At 41.3% G+C, this 15589-nt stretch overlaps 1 long non-coding RNA gene across 3 annotated transcripts; it reads left to right on the forward strand.

Moving 5' to 3' along the window:
• The first annotated feature begins 954 nt into the window (after positions 1–954).
• Positions 955–14926, forward strand: LOC115131240 (uncharacterized). 3 transcript variants are annotated; one of them, XR_010464449.1, is made up of 6 exons: positions 955–1391; positions 6965–7041; positions 8622–8709; positions 10784–13753; positions 13956–14016; positions 14819–14926. It is a non-coding gene; the product is annotated as an uncharacterized LOC115131240 (long non-coding RNA). The 3 variants fall into 3 exon arrangements; XR_003863928.2 differs by having other exon boundaries at positions 10784–14016; XR_010464450.1 differs by having other exon boundaries at positions 955–1223; positions 10784–14016.
• The last annotated feature ends 663 nt before the right edge of the window (positions 14927–15589 follow it).

Genomic DNA, 15589 nt, shown 5'->3' on the forward strand with positions numbered 1-15589 from the left:
AGAACATATTTACCAAGTAAACTAAAATGAAAAGTAATAATAAAAAGTAACACAATAAGAATAACAATAACGAGGCTATATACAGGGGTCACTGGTACCGAGTCAGTGTGCGGAGGTACAGGCTTGTTGAGGTAGTATGTACATGTAGGTGGGGGCGAAGTGACTATGCATAGGTAACAAACAAACAGCGAGTAGCAGCAGTGTACAAAAGGGAGAGAGAGGGGGGCGATTTTACAAATGTAAATTGTCCGGTGGCGATTTTTATGAACTGTTCAGCAGTCTAATGTCTTGGGGGTAGAAGCTGTTGAGGAGCCTTTTGATCCTAGACTTGGTGCTCCTGTACCACTTGCCGTGAGGTAGCAGGGAAACACTCTATAACTTGGGTGACTGGAGTCTTTGACAATTTCATGGGCTTTCCTCTGACACCGCCTATTTTATAGGTCCTGGATGGCAGGAAGCTTGGCCCCAGTGATGTACTGGGCAGTTCGCACTACCCGCCTTATGGTCAGATGCTGAGCAGTTGCCATACCAGGCGGTGATGCAACCAGTTAGGATGCTCTCGATGGTGCAGCTATAGAACCTTTTGAGGATCTGTGGACCCATGACAAATCTTTTCAGTCTCCTGAGGGGGAAAAGGTTTTGTCGTGCCCTCTTCACGACTGTCTTGGTATGTTTGGACCATGATAGTTCGTTGGTGATGTGGACATTAAGGAACTTGAAACTCTTGACCCGCTCCACTACAGCCCTGTCAATGATAATGGGGGCCTGTTGGCCCGCCTTTTCCTGTAGTCCACAATCCGCTCCTTTGTCTTGCTCACAATGAGGGAGAGGCTGTTGTCCTTGCACCACACTGCCAGTTCTCTGACCTCCTCCCTATAGGCTGTCTCATCGTTGTCGGTGATCAGGCCTACCACTGTTGTGTCGTCAGCAAACTTAATGATGGTGGTGGAGTCGTTTGGCCACGCAGTCGTGGGTGAACAGGGAATACAGGAGGGGACTAAGTGTTAAGGATCTCCAGTGTTAAGGATCAGCGTGGCAGATGTGTTGTTGCCTACTCTTACCACCTGGGGGCGGACCATCAGGAAGTCCAGGATCCAGTTGTAGAGGGAGGTGTTTAGTTCCATAGTCCTTAGCTTAGTGATGAGCTTCATGGGCACTATGGTGTTGAACCCTGAGCTGTAGTTGATGAACAGCATTCTCACATAGGAGTTCCTTTTGTCCAGGTGAGAAAGGACAGTGTGGAGTGTGATTGAGATTGCGTCATCTGTGGATCTGTTGAGGCGTTATGTGAATTGGAGTGGGTCTAGGGTGTCCGGGAGGATGCTGTTGATGTGAGCCATAACCAGTCTTTCAAAGCACTTCATGACAACCGACGTGAGTGCCACAGGGCGGTAAGCATTTAAGCAGGTTACCTTCTCTTCCTTGGGCACAGGGACTATGGTGGTCTGCTTGAAACATGTAGGTATTACAGCGTCAGGGAGAGGTTGAAAATGTCAGTGAAGACACTTGAGAGTTGGTCCGCGCATGCTTTGAGTACACATCCTGGTAATCCATCTGGCCCAGTGGCTTTGTGAATGTTGACCTGTTTAAAGGTTTTGTTCATACCCATAGGCAGGGTTAATGACTTTGTGGCTGTGGTAACTAGTGACGAACCAAGAGAGCTTAGTTTTTACCTTTGTCCCTGTTATTATAGTTGCCAAAAGCGAGGTTGGTGTTTGGTTCATTCTGTGGTGTTGCTGCAGAGCTAAAATGAGAGTACACTAGGTGCCGTTCTCTCTGTTTCTTTCCCTGTTTCTCTTGCCCTCTCTGTTTCTCTCTTCCTCTCACTCTTTAGCTCTCTCTCTTTCTCTCTCTCTCTCTCTCTCTCTCTCTCTCTCTCTCTCTCTGTTTCTCTCTCTCTCTGTCCCTCTTTCTCTCTCTGTCTGTGTTTCTTTCTCTTGGACTTGGAACCAGCAGGGCTTCTGAAAAGGGTGGCGACTTCCTTTTGGATAAACATGTCATTAATCTGAGAGAACACATTCTTTCCCATCGCAAGATAACCAAGAGGGAAATGGTTCATGATCGTAACATAGGCGGGTCCTTCAGATTTGACCCTCTGGATTAAACCTTTTAACCGCACAAGAACATAGGCTACGTCCTAAATGGCACCCTATTCCCTATATAGTGCACTACATTGGACCCTATGTGCCCTGGTCAAAGGTAGTGCACTATATAGGGAATGGGATGCTATTTGGGGCACAGACTTTACAGTACCTCAACCTCAGGAAGAACCACATGAACCATGTACAAAGACTACAGGAATAGTTTCTTGCAAATGAGGAGCTCTTTTATTCATGGTCAGGACTTTATATTTTCCTGTGTTTTTTAAAATTGCTTGTAGGGTATTGTTTGTGTAGGCTGACCATATACTCCACAGTTATTGATATAGCTGTACTTCGTGCAGGCCTGCCTCCATATCATGACCAGATATGTGCTCTGAAATTTAAGCCATCCATAGTCAACATGATGCCCCATGTTAAATTTCATAAGGTGGTGTGAACAAATCAGTCTTGGCCGAACGACTGTATAGGAGCAAAACCTTTTATCTCCCATTTGCTGTTCGTGCAAATGTGCGTCCGGCGCCAGTGTGAGGCTGCTTGTGTTTGTGAGTGAGCAAATCCAGCTCAGCTCTTTCACTCTCTCTCGCTCTCTGTCTGTGTGTATGTCTGTCTCTCTCTCTCGCCCCCTCTATAAACCCTCTCTCTCCCCCCTTTCCCTCTCTCTCTCTCTCTCTCTCTCTCTCTCTCTCTCTCTCTCTCTCTCTTTCTCTCTCTGTCAGAACCACAGTGCTGTTACAGCTAGCCTGCTAGTGCTATTGAACTTGGCATGTGTTACTGTGAACTAGGATCTGGCCCCCTGATTGCTAGCATCTAGGCGGTGCCCCATTTGGTTCTTCTCCTTCTGGATAGTTACTTATGGGGCTGGGTTATGTTTAGAGTTGTAAAGGTCTGGGGTTGTCTGTCAGGATCAGAGCAGTCACCTCTGGCTTGGTCCCGGGGGTTCTGGTCCAGATGTTCTGGCAGTTCCGGGAATCCAGTCTTACTTAACATCTGCAGAAATTATATATATATATATTATAAGCATGTATGAGCCATAATAATGCATCTAAGGGGCTTTGGCTGTCAGGATAAGAGCAGACAACACTGACTTGATCCCTGCGGGTCAGAGTTAGGATTAGTCCAGTCCGAAATCCAGCCTTGGTCTTCCGGACAATGGAAAAAATACTAGGGTAACACCTAACTTGCAGTAAGGATGCTTTATAACTTGTTATGAGAATTTATTAGCCTTAATAATAATCTAATGGCTTTCACACATTTTTTACCAGGAGTTATGGAACCAATCACGGAGTTAGGCAGGAGTTAAAATGCCTGAGCGCATTATGAAAACGTAATGAATGTAAAGATTCCATCCCTATATCCACACAAATTAGACATAATTTGATGCTGAATATTTCTGTTAAACCTAAGTCTTGGTGGATGTTTTGTGGTTTCAGAACATGGTTTCATAGGGTATTTAGAGGAGATGATACGTAAGACCACTCTACCGACTATAAGACAGGAGAAGGATTCTTCACTGTGTTTGGAGTGTTCTTCCCAGCTGTTACAGGTGAATTACAACTACTGCAGTTGTATGATCTTAATTTGAGCCAGTTTGATACAACAGGAAATGTGAATTATTTAGTGGATTATAGTTAATGGACATATTTGGGTTGATACATTTTTCATAAGGGAAAATCAAGTCAGAAATTTCTAAGTGGAAATGACAAACTTCAGAAGCCTTTTGAAACCTCAAATAAAATAATCCTGCAATATGGTGAGCAATTTATGATCTTACATTAGTATAGCCGTATTTACATCTGCTTACATTAGTATAGCCGTATTTACAGCTGCTTACATTAGTATAGCCGTATTTACATCTGCTTACATTAGTATAGCCGTATTTACATTTACATTAGTATAGCCGTATTTACAGCTGCTTACATTAGTATAGCCGTATTTACAGCTGCTTACATTAGTATAGCCGTATTTACAGCTGCTTACATTAGTATAGCCGTATTTACAGCTGCTTACATTAGTATAGCCGTATTTACAGCTGCTTACATTAGTATAGCCGTATTTACAGCTGCTTACATTAGTATAGCCGTATTTACAGCTGCTTACATTAGTATAGCCGTATTTACAGCTGCTTACATTAGTATAGCCGTATTTACAGCTGCTTACATTAGTATAGCCGTATTTACAGCTGCTTACATTAGTATAGCCGTATTTACAGCTGCTTACATTAGTATAGCCGTATTTACAGCTGCTTACATTAGTTACATTACAGCTGCTTACATTAGTATAGCCGTATTTACAGCTGCTTACATTAGTATAGCCGTATTTACAGCTGCTTACATTAGTATAGCCGTATTTACAGCTGCTTACATTAGTATAGCCGTATTTACAGCTGCTTACATTAGTATAGCCGTATTTACAGCATTAGTATAGCCGTATTTACAGCTGCTTACATTAGTATAGCCGTATTTACAGCTGCTTACATTAGTATAGCCGTATTTACAGCTGCTTACATTAGTATAGCCGTATTTACATCATTTAGCTGCTTACATTAGTAAATTTACAGCTGCTTACATTAGTATAGCCGTATTTACAGCTGCTTACATTAGTATAGCCGTATTTACAGCTGCTTTTAGTATAGCCGTATTTACAGCTGCTTACATTTAATAGCCGATTTACAGCTGCTTACATTAGTATAATTTACAGCTGCTTACATTAGTATAGCCGTATTTACAGCTGCTTACATTAGTATAGCCGTATTTACAGCTGCTTACATTAGTATAGCCGTATTTACAGCTGCTTACATTTAGCCATTTTAGTATTAGTATAGCCGTATTTACAGCTGCTTACATTAGTAAGCCGTATTTACATTTACAGCTGCTTACATTAGTATAGCCGTATTTACAGCTGCTTACATTAGTATAATTTACAGCTGCTTACATTAGTATAGCCGTATTTACAGCTGCTTACATTAGTATAGCCGTATTTACAGCTGCTTACATTAGTAAGACTTATTGACCATTAGTATAGCCGTATTTTGAGCCGTATTTTTTGCTTACATTAGTAAAGTATTTAAGCTGCTTACATTAGTTAGGCAACATTAGTATAGGTATTTAATTACAGCTGCTTACATTAGAACAGCTGTTTACATTAGTTCTTTACAGCCTTACATTTCATTTACAGCTGCTTACATTTTAGCCATTTTGCTTACATTAGTTATTTTTTACATTAGTATAGTATTTACATATTAGTATAGCCGTATTTACAGCTGCTTACATTAGTATAGCCGTATTTACAGCTGCTTACATTAGTATAGCCGTATTTACAGCTGCTTACATTAGTATAGCCGTATTTACAGCTGCTTACATTAGTATAGCCGTATTTACAGCTGCTTACATTAGTTTATTTACAGCTGCTTACATTAGTATAGCCGTATTTTAGCCGTATTTACAGCTGCTTACATTAGTATAGCCGTATTTACAGCTGCTTACATTAGTATGCTTACATTAATCAAGATACATTAGTAAAAAGCTGCTTACATTAGTATGCACTAAAATAAAATTTACAGCTGTTAAATGGAGTAAACTTACATTTAACTTCATTAGTATAGCCGTATTTACAGCTGCTTACATTAGTATAGCCGTCATTTTGACATTTTGCTTACATTAATTTACAGCTGCTTACATTAGTATAGCCGTATTTACAGCTGCTTACATTAGTATCCGTATTTACAGTGAATTAGTATAGCCGTATTTACAGCTGCTTACATTAGTATAGCCGTATTTACAGCTGTAACATTAGTATAGTTGTTATTTACAGCTGACGTATTTACAACATTAGTATAGCCGTATTTACAGCTGCTTACATTAGTTAGCCGTATTTACAGCTGCTTACATTAGTATAGCCGTATTTACAGCTGCTTACATTAGTATAGCCGTATACAGCTGCTTTCATTAGGTATTTACAGCTGCTTACATTAGTATAGCCGTATTTACAGCTGCTTACATTAGTATAGCCGTATTTACAGCTGCTTACATTAGTATAGCCGTATTTACAGCTGCTTACATTAGTATAGCCGTATTTACAGCTGCTTACATTAGTATAGCCGTATTTACAGCTGCTTACATTAGTATAGCCGTATTTACAGCTGCTTTCATTAGTATAGCCGTATTTACAGCTGCTTACATTAGTATAGCCGTATTTACAGCTGCTTACATTTTTACTAAGGCTGTCAAACGATCATAAAATGGAATTGTGTTAATCGCAGGATGTTGTGTGATTAATCGCGATTAATAGCAAATTCAGAAATCACTCAATTTAAGCTGTAATTTACAATTTTTCATACAAAAACATTACAAGACTATTGACCTTTTGATTTTGTCTAAAGTAACAGTTGGCAAAATTAGGTAAATTAAGAACACAATTTCTTTAACCTTCATTTCAACATGTTTTTACATTGCATTGTTGTTTTCTAGATATATAGATTGTGTATTTTTTTGTTTTCAGTGTTTTTGTACACTTTCAGACAATGCAATTAATCAAGATAAAAAAAGTATGCACTAAAATAAAAAGTTAAATGGAGTAAACTGATTAACTCTGACAGCCGTCATTTTGACATTTTGTAATTTAGCAGACACTCTTAGCCAGTCCGTCAGTGAATTCATTGACACTTGTAACATTATAGTTGTTGAAAGGACCAACTATAAGCCGTAAGCCATACTGTAAAGGCACAATCTCTAAGGTGTCCTGCTGTTCATTTAAATGGGTTATTTCAATGAACACATTGCCTTCATGGTAGGTGTGAGCTTCCACAGTGTTTGAATACCTGTGATTAATGTCATTATAACAGTACTCCTGTCCCTGGTGTGTAGGTGTGATGGCAGGCTTCAACAGGAGCTCTGATTTGCAGAGACCTGAACACAACATCTCTGGCTGCCGTCTCTGCCTCGTACGTGTCTATTGTTGTTACTTCCTTGTGTTTATATATATATATTCCCCTAACCCTTCCACTCCTCCCCTAATTGGAGTAAACTAATGGACAACAACACTTAGGCTTCTACCTCCAGCTTATACATACTATATACATTTTATGGACACAGTATATTTTACATGCGTTATCTTTTTTAATGTGTTTTTATCCCACCCTTCAGCTACCCTCAGCCCCTCCCATCTATCTCTGAAAAGCATCCAGTCCCACCCTACAGCTACCCTCAGCCCCTCCCATCTATCTCTGAAAAGCATCCAGTCCCACACTTCAGCTACCCTCAGCCCCTCCCATCTATCTCTGAAAAGCATCCAGTCCCACCCTTCAGCTACCCTCAGCCCCTCCCATCTATCTCTGAAAAGCATCCAGTCCCACCCTTCAGCTACCCTCAGCCCCTCCCATCTATCTCTGAAAAGCATCCAGTATTGATATTTTTTTAAATTCTAAATTCTGAATCTTTCTATTCTCAGTTTCTACAGATTGTAAAATAAAGATGAACATTTTTACTAAGAGTATTGTTATATTATTTATCGATTGACTATGGCTTTTCAAGTCACCCAGCAGTGCTATTTGCAGAGTTGGCTCCAGGTAAATGTTGCAATTCTTCAGCCATTCCTGATCTGCTACCAAAAACAAGCTACATATGGGCAGTAACAAAACAAGTGATCTAATGATTCTGTCTCTTCGCAGCAAAATCTGCAGAGCTGGAATGGTTGTGTCCCCATATACATAACATTATATTTGTTCATAAACCATATGCCATGAAATAGGCACATCGAAAATCTCTTCCCACCTATTTTACAACCTGCATGGCGCAGCTTTCCATTTTTTTGTTGTCCTTAAATGAAACTGTTGTACTTTTTTTATTTATCACATTTTCTTTTTGGTCTTTAATATAGAGCCAACAGTCAAGTTCCTTACCTTCTCCCCCTTCCACTTTTTGCGGTAATTTTTGTATAATTCCATTTAATAATTCCATTTTTTTGCGGTAATGTTGGATAGAGCAGACGTTTCCATACATATTTTTTAGCTACATTGTGTGACATAACTCCACCAGTCCTATTTATGATATCATTAACAATGATTATGCTGTTCTTTAGCATTTCTTCCAAAAATATACATATATTTTTCATCAATTAGTGTATTTTTGTTTAACCACAATATTTGTTGTAATATTTGTTCTGTCTTTTCTGGTGGATTAAACTGAAATTGCAACCAGTTTTCGATGGCTTGTTTAAAACAAATGTTTTGATTCAAATAACCAAATGTGAGAAGTTGAAATCTGAATAAATGGGAAAAGGCCATTTATTTTTAAACAAGGTGAGACAGTTTTACTAATCTGATGGAAACCAGTTCAGATTTAAGTACAACTTTGACTGAAGCCTTTAGTGACAGGTTCAGTGCTTTAATATTTAAAAATTTCAGCCATCTGAATTCATATCCATTATATAAATATGTTACATAATCCTCTATTTATAGTGTGATGTGTGTGATCTTCCATCTAACTGATAATAAACCGCTATTGGTATTGTTGGACACTACAGGTGGTTCCTGTATCTGATCTTTGTGTTCCTTCTGGGAGCCATCTGCACCAGAGAGGCACTGCGCTATGACTTCTTAATAGCGGAAAAGGTAAACTCTCTCCGTCTATCCTCCCTTCCTCCATACAAAAGGGCTACCCCCTTTTTACAAGGGGCTTTCCTCATGTTAAACATAGTGACTATTTCCTTTAGAAGAGGTTACTCTCTTTCCTATGGTTGAAAAAAGTTCAGAAGTATTCATATCCAATGTAGGTCATACTTCCTACACATTCTTCAAATATAGAAAATATACACAGACATAGGCTACACAAGAATTGTCTGTGTATGCTTCCTTATATCCTAACTGTGTGATGGGCATAATGGGAATTCATCTGTAACTAGAAAAGTACATTTTCTGAAGAAAATCTGGTGTGCTTGCTAGCTTGTTTGAAAGTATTTATGGTTGTGAAATAGGATATTTTTCTTATTAATACATTTTTATTTTAGTTTGGTCTCTTTTCTCTCCTGATCTCAAAAAAATCGGCCATCAAACTAGCTAATTTAAAAAATAATAAAAAATCTTGGAAAATTCTCTCTCCCCTGCGCGAACTGCACTCATCCTCCTACTGTTAAACTACCGCTGAAGCAAAAGCAGACACTACCAGCGCTTAGCGTAGTATGAGTAGTGGCACACTGGATATCTTTAATTTGTGTCATCTCTCACGGTCAGAGACAGGGAAGGGTTCAATTCAACTGTTTTTAAATGGGCATGCAATGCAGATCGTGCAGCAGAACAAACTCCAATCACAGTTAAAGAGTTTAAATTGTTACAACAGCATAGCTTGCAGTTATTTAGCATATTTACAGTTAGCTTATTTACATAGTCTACATTCACTATGATCAGCTGATAGCCCTCATCTATTTGTCATCCCTGTGAGCAATAAACAAGCTAGGTAGCTTTGACGCAACAAATGGGAGTCTGTTGGGACATTGGGCTGACATTGGGACTCCTGCGTCCCACTAGGTAGCTTGCTTACAGTGGAATGAGTGTTTTTGCAGGAAATAAATGCTAAACAAATATGTTGGATTTTTACAAATGTACTGAGCACCTGCCCCTGCAAAGGTCTGTGCACAGCCCTGCTGTACAGCTAAGGGTCAATACCCTCACACCCACAGCTTCACACTATCCTCAGTCACAGCTGTCCATACACCAGATACAACAGGGGATAGTAGGGGGTGTGGGCACTCTGGGGTTGATCCACTAAACAGGGAGTGACAGTTTAGCTGTTTGTGGTAAGGTTGGGGGTTGGATTAGTGGGTGGTAGTGTAGTGGGGGGTGGATTAGTGGGTGGTAGTGTAGTGGGGGGGGTTGGATTAGTGGGGGTTGGTGGTAGTGTAGTGTAGGGGGTTGGATTAATGGGTGGTAGTGTAGTGGGGGGTTGCATTAGTTGGTGGTAGTGTAGTGGGGGTTGGATTAGTGGGTGGTAGTGTAGTTGGGGGTTGCATTTGGAGGGTGGTAGTGTAGTGGGGGTTGGATTAGTGGGTGGGTGGTAGTGTAGTGGGGGTTGGATTAGTGGGTGGTAGTGTAGTGGGGGTTGGATTAGTGGGTGGTAGTGTAGTGGGGGTTGGATTAGTGGGTGGTAGTGTAGTGGGGGTTGGATTAGTGGGTGGTAGTGTAGTGGGGGTTGGATTAGTGGGTGGTAGTGTAGTGGGGGTTGGGGGTTAGCGGGGGGATTAGTGGGTGGTAGTGTAGTGGGGGTTGGATTAGTGGGTGGTAGTGTAGTGGGGGTTGGATTAGTGGGTGGTAGTGTAGTGGGGGGTTGGATTAGTGGGTGGTAGTGTAGTGGGGGGTTGGATTAGTGGGTGGTAGTGTAGTGGGGGGTTGGATTAGTGGGTGGTAGTGTTATCTACAGCAGAAATAATACGGAGCTCAGCACAAATATACATCACACATTCTGTACACCAAGGTGTTTGCAAGCATATTTCTTTTTGTGTTAAAAAAACGATAAAATTCATGGTGACACTTTATTTAATGCCTGCAAGTAATGTGTTACCAAATTAATATATGAAGTTGTTCTAATTTTCAAAATGCCTACATTGTTCTGCTTTTATAAGGGGTTGGTTGAGCAGAACTGAGCTGGGAAAAGTTTACTAATCTCTTTCCCGGTTTTGTTCCAACTTCCCAGGTCTCCTTGGTGGATTTCCTGTTTTTGCTGGGCCTCTACATCTCCTCGCTGGCCTCCTGCATGGGTGGTCTACAGGGCACCCAGGATCCTCCAGGTCATCACCAAGGAGAGGGTCATCCCAGCCCTGACCTTCCTTGGACAAGGGTTGGATAAGCCTGGCAGGCTGGATGGATGATCCATGAATCACAAAATATTAAGATAAATGGATCAGGTGCTTTACGTTTCAAGCGTCTCAGAGTAGGAGTGCTGATCTAGGATCAGTTTAGCCTTTTAGATCATAATGAATAAAGTGAAATAGATAGAGGGACCTGATCCTATATCAGCACTCCTACTCTGAGGCAGTTGATACATAAAGCTCCTGATAGTAATTCTTATATGAACAGAAATAACAGCCCACTTAAACCACATGTCAGCAGCCTACTCACAGTACTCTCCAGCACTTAAATAAATAACTAACATAAGTGCAAAAACACATTTTGCTGCAAACAGTTTTAGGTCACATAACTTAAACTGAAGTTTTTCTCTTTGGCTATAAATCAGAACCATCAAACACAATATAGTCTGTCTCGAGTGGGAGGGTGTGGTACCAGTACGATGGGTGGGTTCCACGGGAAACGGTGAGAGAATGGCCTAATTTTAGAGTGGTCAGTAGAGTAAACTAACCTCACAGAGAGAGAGAGAGTGAAGTGAGGGAACTGAGGGGGCAATCCAAATGGCACCCAATTTCTTATATAGTGCACTACTTTTGGCCAGAGCCCTACGGAGATGCTATAGGCTCTGGTCAAAAGTAGTGCACTACGAAGGAATAGGGTGCCATTTGGGATGTAGGTTGAGTGCAGCGTAACGGTCTAAAGGTTGGTCGTGTCTTATGAAACGCAGCACACTGACCCCCCTGACTCCCCACTTCCTCTCCTCGGCCCCCACGCCCCTCAGTAGTGTGTGTGTGTGTGTGTGTGTGTGTGTGTGTGTGTGTTTTCGCGCTGGAACCAGACCCTAGACATCTCGCCCTGAATCAAAGCCTTAGAACAAATGCAGGAAGGGAGATGAAGGGAGACGGATGGGGCTGGCCCAGGTTGCCCTGGAACACCGCCAGAGAGCACCAGTGGTGGTTAAGGCAGGATGGTTGAAGTGTACAGAGCATTCGGAAAGTATTCATACCCCTTAACTTTTTCCACATTTTGTTACGTTACAGCCTTATTCTAAAATGGATTAAATAAAATAATTTCCTCAGCAATCTACACACAATACCCCATAATGACAAAGCAAAAACAGGTTTTTAGAAATGTTTGCAAATTTACAAACAAATAAAACAGAAATACCTTTCTTACATAAATATTCAGATCCTTTGCTATGAGACTCGAAATTGAGCTCAGGTGTTTCCTGTTTCAATTGATTATCCTTGAGATGTTTCCACAACTTGACTGGAGTCCACCTGTGGTAAATTCAATTGATTGGGCATTATTTGGAAAGGCACACACCTGTCTATATGAGTTCTCACAGTTGACAGTGTAAGTCAGAGCAAGAACCAAGCCATGATGTCAAAGGACTTGTCCGTAGAGCTGAGACAGGATTGTGTCGATGCACAGATCTGGGAAATGGTACCAAACCATTCTGCATTATCAAAAGTCCCCAAGAACACAATGGCCTACGTCATTCTTAAATCAAAGAAGTTTGGAACCACCAAGAATCGGGGGAGAAGGGTCTTGGTCAGGGAGGTGATCAAGAGGAGTCCCTCCATGGAGATGGGAGAACCTTCCAGAAGGACAACCATCTCTGCAGCACTCCACCAATTAGGCCTTTATGGTAGAGTGTCCAGACGGAAGCCACTCCTCGGTAAAAGGCACATGACCTCTCGCTTGAAGTTGGCCAAAAGGTACCTAAAGACTCTCAGATCATGAGAAACAAGATTCTCTGGTCTGATGAAACCAAGATTGAACTCTTTGGCCTGAATGCCAAGTGTCACGTCTGGAGGAAACCTGGCACCATCCCTACGGTGAAGCATGGTGGCAGCAGCATCATGCTGTGGGGATGTTTTCAGCGGCAGGGACTGGGAGACTAGGCAGGATCGAGGGAAAGATGAATGGAGCAAATTACAGAAAGATCCTTGATGAAAACCTGCTCCAGAGCGCACAGGACCTCAGACTGGGGCAAAGGTTCACCTTCCAACATGACAATGACCCTAACCACACACAGCCAAGACAATGCAGGAGTGGCTTTGGGACAAGTCTATGAATGTCCTTGAGTGGCCCAGCCAGAGCCTGGACTTGAACCCGATCGAGCATCTCTGGAGAGATCTGAAAATAGCTGTGCAGCAATGCTCCCCATCCACCCTGACAAAACTTGAGAGGATCTGCACAGAAGAATGGGAGAAACTCCCCAACTACAGGTGTGACAAGCTGGTAGCGTCATACCCAAGAAGACTCGAGACTGTAATCGCTGCCAAAGGTGCTTCAACAAAGTACTGACTAAAGGGTCTAATACTTGACATATCAGTTTTATATTTTAAAACCTGTTTTTGCTTTGTCTTCATGGGGTAGATTGATGAGGGAAAAAAATTATTTACTCAATTTTAGAATAAGGATGTAACTTAACAAAAGGTGGAAAGCGTCATGGGGTCTGAATACCAACCGATGTCTGATTCCTTCTATGCCAAATTCTGCAACCACTAGATTGCACTGATTGGTGTAAACCAGTTGAACATGTAGTGTCACACCTCTGCCCTATTGGATCTAAATGTATTTTCTTGATTTAGTCATGTTTTCCCCCTGTCCAGGCATTATGTTCCATCCTGATCATGTTTGTCATTCAGTGGGTCTATGCACGCCAAAGGCCAACCTTCGGCGTGGCTTAGCGTTTGGCCGTAGCAAGGATTCTGGGTCGCCAGGCAAACAATGCCCTGCTTACTTCCCTATCTCAAGACTGTGACAGAGGCATACTGCAGATCACACATGGGCACCGCTTGTACCACAGGTATCATGGGTAGTGAGATGGTTTTCATATTTTACAGGTCACACAAAGATCTCCTACTATATATCAGAGGAGTCCATTTTTATTCTGGAGTGGCAAAGAGTGACACATCTTAACTCAAGTTTAGTGTTGAAATGTATGGTTTATAATATATTAAATATAGTAATATATTAAATGACAGTATGTTTTGTGAATCTACCTACAGGAGCTGCAGCTGGTTTAAGCTTATTCAGATGGGTTTGGACCACCCTGAGTAGCTTGGGAAGGTATAAAGCTTCACTCCAAATCTTGTAATCTCATGTATTCAGCTTTCTAACTGTATGATATTCATTCATGACGTCTTGAAGACCAAGTATGTAGATCATTGCTATATGCAATCATGTATGAATCATGTATGAAATAGAGCAGACTGAAGCAGTGAAATCAACGTCTTTGTAACCAAGTTCAGGAAATGTTCAGGAACTCAGGAAATGCTCGTACAATATCAGCGAAAACAACCAAGAGCCCTGAAACAACAGTATCTTTCCCTGCACAAGGTCAGGTCAGCTGCTTGCTTGTGATACAGTACTCACTGCAGTAGCCTCTGGAGCTGTTTACCACTGGTTCTGGGTTCAGAGTAGGGAGTTACTGACATTGGTTGCATCTCAAATGACACTTTATTCCCTATATAGAGCACTACTTTTGACCAGGACCCGTAGGGCTATGGTCAAAAGTACTGTACTGTATAGGGAATAGGGTGCCATTTAGGATACATCCATATTGTAGTGCAGTATGTTTGTAGAAGCGCCATAGGCCTGCTATTTATGTTGAGCTGGTCATGAGTAGAAAGAACCAATACATTATAAAGTAGTAATAAAGCATCACACCTGCAAGCTTTAAGTAAACTGTTTGTGTCATGAGTACCTAGCACAATTGCCTACATTACAAACACTCATAATCTATGCTTAGAACAAATAATAAAGCATCATAGCCTACTAGAAAACTTACATTATCGTGTTATACTGATGTATTTAACCGGATTAATCAGATGGCTTTCTAACTATTCTATTCTAATGTCCTTTCCTTCAGGGGTGAGCTTCCTCAGGACCAGATTTTCGTGACACTCTCTATGTCAGGAGTCGGCATGGAAACTAGGCAGCTGACGGGAATAAACCTGGACTTTGGCTCTCGGGACCGCTACCAAAATACAAGCTATGTACAAGCAGATGAAGAAAGACATTCTAATGAGGTCAAACAGATTGGAAGTAAACATTCCATGGATTGCCTCACTCAGTCACAGAGACCTGTAAAAATCCATATCAATCATATTTATTTAGAAAACCCTTTTTTAGTCTTCTTTTGCAGATTAGAAGCACGGTGGAACCAGACAAGTTTATAATCTGGCACACCTACAACTCAACTGATCATCAAACCTCTGGATGGCTGGTCCCATCACAGACCATAGTAGCCTGGTCCAAGAGCTGTTGGGCTGTCTTAACAACTCGTGACAATGACCATAGGAGTTGGCAAAACAGCACTTGACAGATCTGGGACGAGGCTAAGGTAATGTCTCATTCTAGGCCTTATAGACAGATTATAAACAGTCAGACTGAAAGATGAAAAAATTCTACTCTACTGTCATCTAGGGAGTTTTTCCTAGCCACCGTGCTTCTACATCTGCATTGCTTGCTGTTTGGGGTTTTAGGCTGGGTTTCTGTGTAGAACTTTGTAAAAAGGGTTTTCTAAATAAATATGATTGATATGGATTTTTACAGGTCTCTGTGACTGAGTGAGGCAATCCATGGAATGTTTACTTCCAATCTGTTTGACCTCATTAGAATGTCTTTCTTCATCTGCTTG

Source organism: Oncorhynchus nerka, linkage group LG1 (genome assembly GCF_034236695.1).
Source record: "Oncorhynchus nerka isolate Pitt River linkage group LG1, Oner_Uvic_2.0, whole genome shotgun sequence".
In the NCBI taxonomy this organism is placed as follows: Eukaryota; Metazoa; Chordata; class Actinopteri; order Salmoniformes; family Salmonidae; genus Oncorhynchus; species Oncorhynchus nerka.